Genomic DNA, 7,947 nt, shown 5'->3' on the forward strand with positions numbered 1-7,947 from the left:
AGGAGGTTTGAATCTTTGCCGTCTGCTGGCAGACAGCATAGCTGGTCACTTTGTCGTCTGCCAGCAGATGGCAAAATGACCAAATGGCAGCCAGTGTTCCCAGTTTGCATAGGTGATTGCCACGTGTCCTCTTTGCCGTCTGCTAGCGGACGGCAAAGAGGCTATATATCCCCTGTTTTTTTTAAATCCCATTAATTACACATGGTTTCAAACACAGATTTACATGCATACAAATCCAACATATCCAACATCTTGTCCAACAACATATTTCATCCAATCCAACAACATAGTTCAACAAAGTCCAACATATCCATATATACATAACCAGAAACAAGTTTCCAACAACATATCCATATAGACATACATATCCAAACAAGTTTTCATAAACAACAAGGAAGAACCAAAAGAACAGTACACTCCATGAATCCAAGCTTCCTCATGTAAAGCAAATCTGCAAATTGGGAAAGATGAAAGTTAGAAGAAGAAGAAGAAGATTTTTTTCTCTTTCTTTTCCTCCCCTCCTCTTCTTTATCTTCTTCTTCTTCTAACTAAGGTAGGTAAAAATGTCATTTTATTGCTAAGCTAGGTAAAAATGCTAAGTGTAGGTCATTTTAGAGATAAGGTAGGTAAATAGGTCATTTTGGAGCTTAGTAAGGTTATTATGTCATTTTCGAGAAAAATAAGCTAAGTCTATATCATTTTGGAGCTAACAAATATTATCATGCCATTTTTTACCTAAGTATGCTAAGTATGTCATAAATGAACTGAATAAGCTCAGTATAGCTTATTTTTTATCTAACTTAGGTAATTATGCCATTTAGGAGGAAAATAAGCTAAGTATCCATTTGTAAAGCAAAACACTAGAGAAAACTTACCCTCATCACAACAAATGTGATGAAGATCGCAACTAAGATAACAATTGATCCAACGGCATAATGATACCAAGCCTCATTATCAATGGCATATTTTCTAATCTTCTTAAGCTTCAAGCGCATTGCATCCATCTTCAAGCGCATTGCATTCATCTTCATCTTGTGATCATCGATGACATCGGCAACATACAACTCCAATGTCATCTTCTCTTCTTCAATTATTTTAATTTTTTCATTCAAATACTCATTTTCTTTTTCAACTAAATTTAACTTCTCGACAAGAGGGTCCGTTTCAAATTCCAGTTCACATACCTCCTAGATTAAAATATCTCTATGTCAACTTGATGGCCATAATTGTCATAAATGCGAAATGCAACAAATAGTTATGAAAGAGAATTTACCACATCCGAATCATAAAGCGGGTGAGGGCCGACCGGGACGGAAATCAAGACCATAGCGCTATGTATAAGAAACAATCATACAAAGTAAGAAAATTATAAATACCAACTATATAAATCATACAATCATACAAATAACTTTATAAATCAAGTACAACATAAAAGTTTGAATACCTAATAATCCTTATCGGTAATGACGTGCTCGTCATCATCATTAATAAAAGCATCATCATCATCACTATCGATAATGACGTGCTCATCATCATCATTAATAAATGCATCATCATGTGGAAGGCCACCTTTACGTAATCCTTCAAGCATTGACAGGTCATCTGCAGCAGTAACTTCTTCTTCTTCCGGCTCTTCTTTGTTCTGGCTCAGGGGTGAAGTCGGATTCACTATCATTGTCTACTTCAATGTTCTGGGGTGGAGTAGAGCGGTTCTTGAAACATTTTTTGGAAAGACGTGTTTCTTGGAAGAATTCTCCTTCGTCATATGTGTCTTGGTTAATGTCAGGTTCATAATCCTTTTCATTGGGGGGAGGTGGTCTAACACGTGGCGGCACTTCATAAACGACGTCCCAACCACTGAGATTTGGATCACTTTGACAGGCCCACGGTAGATAGAAAACTTGGGTTGCCTGTTGAGCCGTAATATAGACATCGGGAACATCCAAATGGGTGCTTTGTTTGATTTCGACTAGCCCTATATGTTCATGAGTCCTTCTAGTCTCCCTCGGCTGGAACCAATAACATCTGAAGACTACGACGTTTGGTGGGTTTTCACCATAGAATTCAAGTTCATAAATTGCTTCAACTCTTCCATAATACTCGATACCTCCTTCGCCGATAGCAGAGACACAACAATTTGTAGACTTTCGGTCGGCCATAGATAGCTCTTTGCCATACGTACGAAAGCGATACCCGTTGATGTCGTATTTGTCAAATGAACGGACCTTATAGTCAAAACCATTAGCTACTTGTCTCAATTCGGCATCCATAATCTCTGAATTAGCCTACAAGTTTAATACGAAAGGATTGTTGCATTAGTCGCAAATTAGCCAAAGAAAAGAAAGGGTCTAATGGAAATTACCTTTTTTTTAACCAAGAGATGAAACCGGGATATTCGGCTCCTTGTTTTGCCAGAAGCTCATACTCTTCGACGGAATCCTTTTGGATCACTGCTCCATACGAGAATATGGCGACGTATCGACTGCATCAAATATCCAGGAATAAGAGAAGTTCAAAGGAATTAGAAGTTGTGAAACAATGTACCGAGATCTTACTCGATGTACGGCCGCACTTCTGTTAGGTTGTTGAAGAGATACAGCGAAATGGTCCGCCATTCTTCAACATCCAACCTTACTGGTTTCCAACCACCGGCTGGTGCGAGATTCCCTTTGAATAGGCTGAGGTTGGATTGACCCTTTTGAGGTTTGTCAGCATTGTACCGAGGCTTCGGATTATGCAAATGACGATTTTTGGCTTCGTAGTGTGCTGTCACGAAGTTTGCCGCCACCTCAGTGATGAATGCCTCCGCCATCGATGCTTCTATTCTATGTTTATTTTTACATTTTTCTCGAACCGTCTTCTGCATCCTCTCAGTTGAGTAGCACCAACGATTTTGCACAGGCCCCCCCAATCGTGCCTTGGTCGGGAGATGCAAAATCAAGTGTTGCATTGGATTAAAGAAGCTTGGCGGAAAGATCTTCTCTAACTTGCAGATCAACTCCCGCGCCAACTGTCCCATTTCTTCTAGGAGCCCAGGCGATAGTTCTTTCGCACAAAGAACACGGAAGAAATAGCTCAGCTCTGCCAGTACTAGCCATTCATCCTCAGGGATGAAGCCACACAACATCACCGGCATTATCCGCTCAATCCATATGTGCCAATCATGACTTTTTAGACCAAATATTTTCAATTTTTGAAGACTCGCTCCCCTCTTTAGATTTGCTGCATACCCATCGGGGAACATCAACTGCATTTTCACCCACAAAATAATTTCCTTCATAGCTGGCCTTCCAAGTTTGAACCATGCCTTTCGCTTCGTCCAGTTCCCCTTTCCTTTCGGTTCTTTCATGTTTTGTAACGGTCTATCACATAGCTCCACTTGATCGACTCTAGCCTTAGTATTATCCTTTGATTTCCCCTCTATGTTGAACAATGTACCAAAAATGGCTTCGGCGATATTCTTTTCAGTGTGCATCATGTCGATGTTGTGTGGGAAAGGAGGGCTTTGAAGTAAGGCAGATCCCAGAAGCATGTCTTGTGAGTCCAGGCGTGTTCCTTATTATACCCCTTGAAATACCCTGGACGCTCTGGATCTGGCTCGAGAGCGTTTAACTGATCTAGGGTCTGTTGGCCTGTCAACGCAGGTGGTGCAGAGTGTTTGACAACTCTACCTTTGATGAAGTTCTTCTTGTCTTTCCTGAACTTATGGCCAGGATGTAGAAACGGTCTATGCAAGTCGAAGCAACTATACTTGTGCCCTGCCGTCAGGCAGCGAAACTCAAGAGCTCCCTTGCATGTGGGGCACGGGAACCTTCCAAGCACGCACCAGCCAACGAATAGCGCATACCCCGGCAAGTCATGCGTCGAGTACATGTACCAGGCACGCATTATGAAGTTCTGTTTGCTAAAGGCGTCATATGTATTGAACCCATTACCCCAAGCTTCTTGCAATTCGTCCTTAAGAGGCTGCATGTACACATTCATATTCTTCCCCGGATAGTTGGGCCCTGGAATTATCAACGTCAGGAAAATGTTCTTTCTTTGCATAATCTGCCCCGGGGGAGATTGAGTGGAATGACAAACACGGGCCAACAGCTGTATAGGGTTGCCATCTGACCAAACACACTGAACCCATCTGTGCTGACGGCGACTCGAGGATGCCTTGGATCTGCCGTTTTTTCCTTATGTAGTGCGTCGAAGCGCTTCCACGCTTCACCATCCGATATGTGCACCATCATCACATTCCCTTCTGCATCTAGTTCGGTTCTTTTGCCCGTTTTGTGCCATGTCATCTGTCTGGCCGTCTCTTCGACCATGAAAAGACGTTGAAGTCTTGGTATGATTGGCATATACCGAAGAACATTAACGGGTATTTTGGTCTGCGTCTTCTCACCCATACCGTTGTCTACCACAACATACCTGGAAGAATTGCAAATGGGACAATAGTTCAAGTCCTCATACTGAAGCCTAAATAAAACACATCCTTTCTCACAGGCATGTATCTTCTCATAGGGCATCTTAAGTGCATGGAGGATTTTGTCTGACTGGTACAAGTTTGGAGGTAGCACATGGCCTTTGGGTAGAAATCGTCTGAATACTGTCATCATCGCATCGTAGCATTCTCTGCCCAAGTTGAATTGAACTTTCAAAGCCATTATTTGTGAGATGGCATCCAGCTGACAAAGCTCAGTGTGCTCGTGGAGAGGATGTTTTGAGGACTCTAACATTTCAGTGAAGGCCTTTGCAGATTCCTCCATCTCCTTGTCCGAGTCCCGAGCATCGTCAAAGTCTTGCACCATGTCTGCGGTCCCGATACCATGCTCGTCGTTGCGATGACGAACCACCTCGGCTGTGGCACGTTGGGCAGACTCACCATGTAATGTCTAGACCGTGTAACCAGGCGTAAAACCAAATTTCTGTAGGTCTTTATTCATTTCAAGCTCGTCCCTCTTTTTATAGTTGTCGCAACGGGCACAGAGGCACCAGCTAAATTCCTGGCCATTTGCAAATGCGGCTCTAACAAACCCCTTGTTGTTGTTAACCATTCCTTGGTCCAAACTTTCTGACTAGTGTAACCGGTGTACATCCATGCACGATCACTCATATTGACTTCCTACTGGACACACAAGAAATATATACAGAATTAAGCAAACCATATCCATCAGTTAATGGAGTTTGTCAGTTTTATTACGTCCATGCAACCTACACGCTAATAGATAAAGATAAGTCCTAATCCCACCCGAGTATGTGTAGATTGGGTTCATTTTCCCATGCTCTGCTCCGGATCCGACGCAAAATTTTGGCAACACCTCACCGCTGTTCTCCTGATACACGTCTCGGCAATAAGCAGAGAGGATGTGTACCCGGAGAACAATAGGGAGGCACTGATGAAATTCTGCATCGGATCCGGAGCAGAGCATATGGGAAAACGAACCCAATCTACACATACTCGGGCTTTCCATGGATAACGTTGGACAATTCAAAAGAATCACGATTATAAATATGCAAATGCATGCATATTATAGATGTAATCCTTTCGAACGGGAGACGCATAGTGGTTACGCATACTAATGATTGACACCTATAGCTAGCAAGTTTCATCGGCACGAAGACCAGAACAGAGAAAATGAAGGGGGGAGGAGGAGATGTCATTTGTGCTCACCAACGAACGCAGGGGCAGAGCTCGTCGAACACCAGACCCTCGCAGCAACGAAACAACTGCACATTTAAATCGAAAGATGAATAACATAGCAATTTTGTTTCTTCCATCGACCTAACTAAATTTTTACAACAGGATGAGCGGGTTAGGGGGTCCTTGGCGTCGATGGAACCCTAAATAGCAAGTATCATCGGTGTGAGATACATGTGGCGCTCGGCGTTGAATACTAGATCCACATCCCACAAGTGAAGCCGGCGCCCGGCGTCCCGCAACAATAGTTCCGGTGGCCAATGACGGTCGAACACCTTGGTGAATTTGTCTGGCAGCCTCTGCGATGAGGATTAAATCCAAGTTTTGAAATTTCATACAACCAAACCAACTTGACTCAGTTTGGGTGTTTCAAGTTTCAACACTTGCCTTTTAATCGTCATCGCAGAGGCTGCCAGACAAATTCGCAATGGTGTTCGACCGCCATCGACACCGAGAACAGTTGCTTTGGGACGCCGGACGTCGGCGTCACTTGTGGGACATGGATGTAGTATTCGACACCGACGGCCACATGTATCTCGCACCAACGATACTTCCTATTTAGGGGTCCACCGACACCGAGGAACCCCTAACTCACTCGTCCCTGGGCACCCTCTTTGTTCCTTTCCTTCTCTTCTTTTTCTTTTTCTTCTTCTTCTTCTTCTTCTTCTTCTTCTTCTTCTTCTTCTTTCTTCTTCTCCCTCCTCCTCTTCCTCCCTCCTCCTCCTCCTTCTACTCCTCTTCTTCTTCTAAACTAAAACTAAAACTAATCTAAAATAAACTATACTAAAATAAAATTAAAATAAAAATAAACTGAAAATAAAACTAAACTAAAACAAAAACAGAAACTAAACTAAAGAAACTAAAAAAATAACTAAAAAAGGGGGAAGAACAAACCTGCAGGGGATCGCCGGTGGAGGGCGAGGTCGGCCGGTGGGGCGGGGCGGCGTAGGGGCCGCGGGGAGGAGGGCGGCAGCTGGGCGTGGCGGCGCAGGGCCGCGGGGAGGGGTCCGGCACCGGGGCGGCCCGGCGTAGGCCTCTCCGGCGACGGGGCGCGGCGGGGCGACGGGGCAATGGGGCGCGGGGGCGGGGGGCTGGACGGCGGCGGGGGCTGGGTCCGGGGGGCGGGGCTGGCGGGCGGCGGCGGCAGAGAGGCGGGCACGCGGGAGGGAGACAGAGAAAGAGAGAGAGGGGAGACGGCTCGGCCCGTTAAGTGGGCCTTCTTTGCCGTCTGCTAGCAGACGGCAAAGAGGGCGGCCGTTTAGTGATGGCCCACGTCTCTTCATGCAAAGAACCTGACCTAGCCACGCCGTGCCCTGTTGGGCCCACCTGGCCCTTTGCCGTCTACCTTCTAGCTGGCTGACGGCAAATAAACAGCGGACAGCAAATAGAATTTTTGCCATCTGCACATTCTTTGTCGTCCGCTTTGTGGAAGCGGACGGCAAAGAGGCTCTTTGTCGTCAACTGGCGGATGGCAAAGAGGTGGCAGACGGCAAATTGCCAGATTCCAGTAGTGTGTGGTCTGGTTGCCCAAACGTTCGTTGTGTCAATGTTGCTTTCCTATTATCTGACCTGGCCAATGATAGCAATGCTAGTGTGTTAATTTGGTGCAGGCTGCTGCAGATAAGAAGACAAACTCTAAAAACAGCAAGGCAGCCCCACTGTTTCTTTCCAATAAATCTAGGACAGGTAATATGGCAATAACTCTTGATTAATCTGTTCAGTTCCCCTCCTAATTTATGTTATGATGGAGTGGTCAAGACACTCTCCACTATGAATAATACAAGCCTGCCAAAACTGCCATCTGAATCTGTTCAGTTTCCTCTGTCTCGAATGCAACAGAAAAGATGAATGTTTGTGAACCAATTAATGGCTGAAGCAATGATGGAAATGGTGGAGGAATCAGAGGTGCACATTCATGCGCAACAACAACTGATCAATGTTTCCAGAGACAGTGTAGCAAAGCAGCAAGAATTTGCCCACATGCTTATGGGCGTCATCTGCGTTGAGGTTGCAAATTGTGACGTTGTAGATCGTTAGGTTCTTTTCATTTATTTGCACTGGCATCAATCTTTGATTGCCCAACGGATGTAATTTCCTGTAATATATGATGGATGTGCAACATTTTTCCCTGTATGCCGTACCTTTGCTTGATCGGTTTTGGTCCTGTGCATAATTGCTCGTCGTAATGGGCTCAGATTATCTAATTGGGCCTAAAGACATGTACGAACTTTAGTGGGCCCATTAAGTTAATGGGCCGT

This window comes from Triticum aestivum, chromosome 7D, assembly GCF_018294505.1.
Source record: "Triticum aestivum cultivar Chinese Spring chromosome 7D, IWGSC CS RefSeq v2.1, whole genome shotgun sequence".
NCBI lineage: Eukaryota > Viridiplantae > Streptophyta > Magnoliopsida > Poales > Poaceae > Triticum > Triticum aestivum.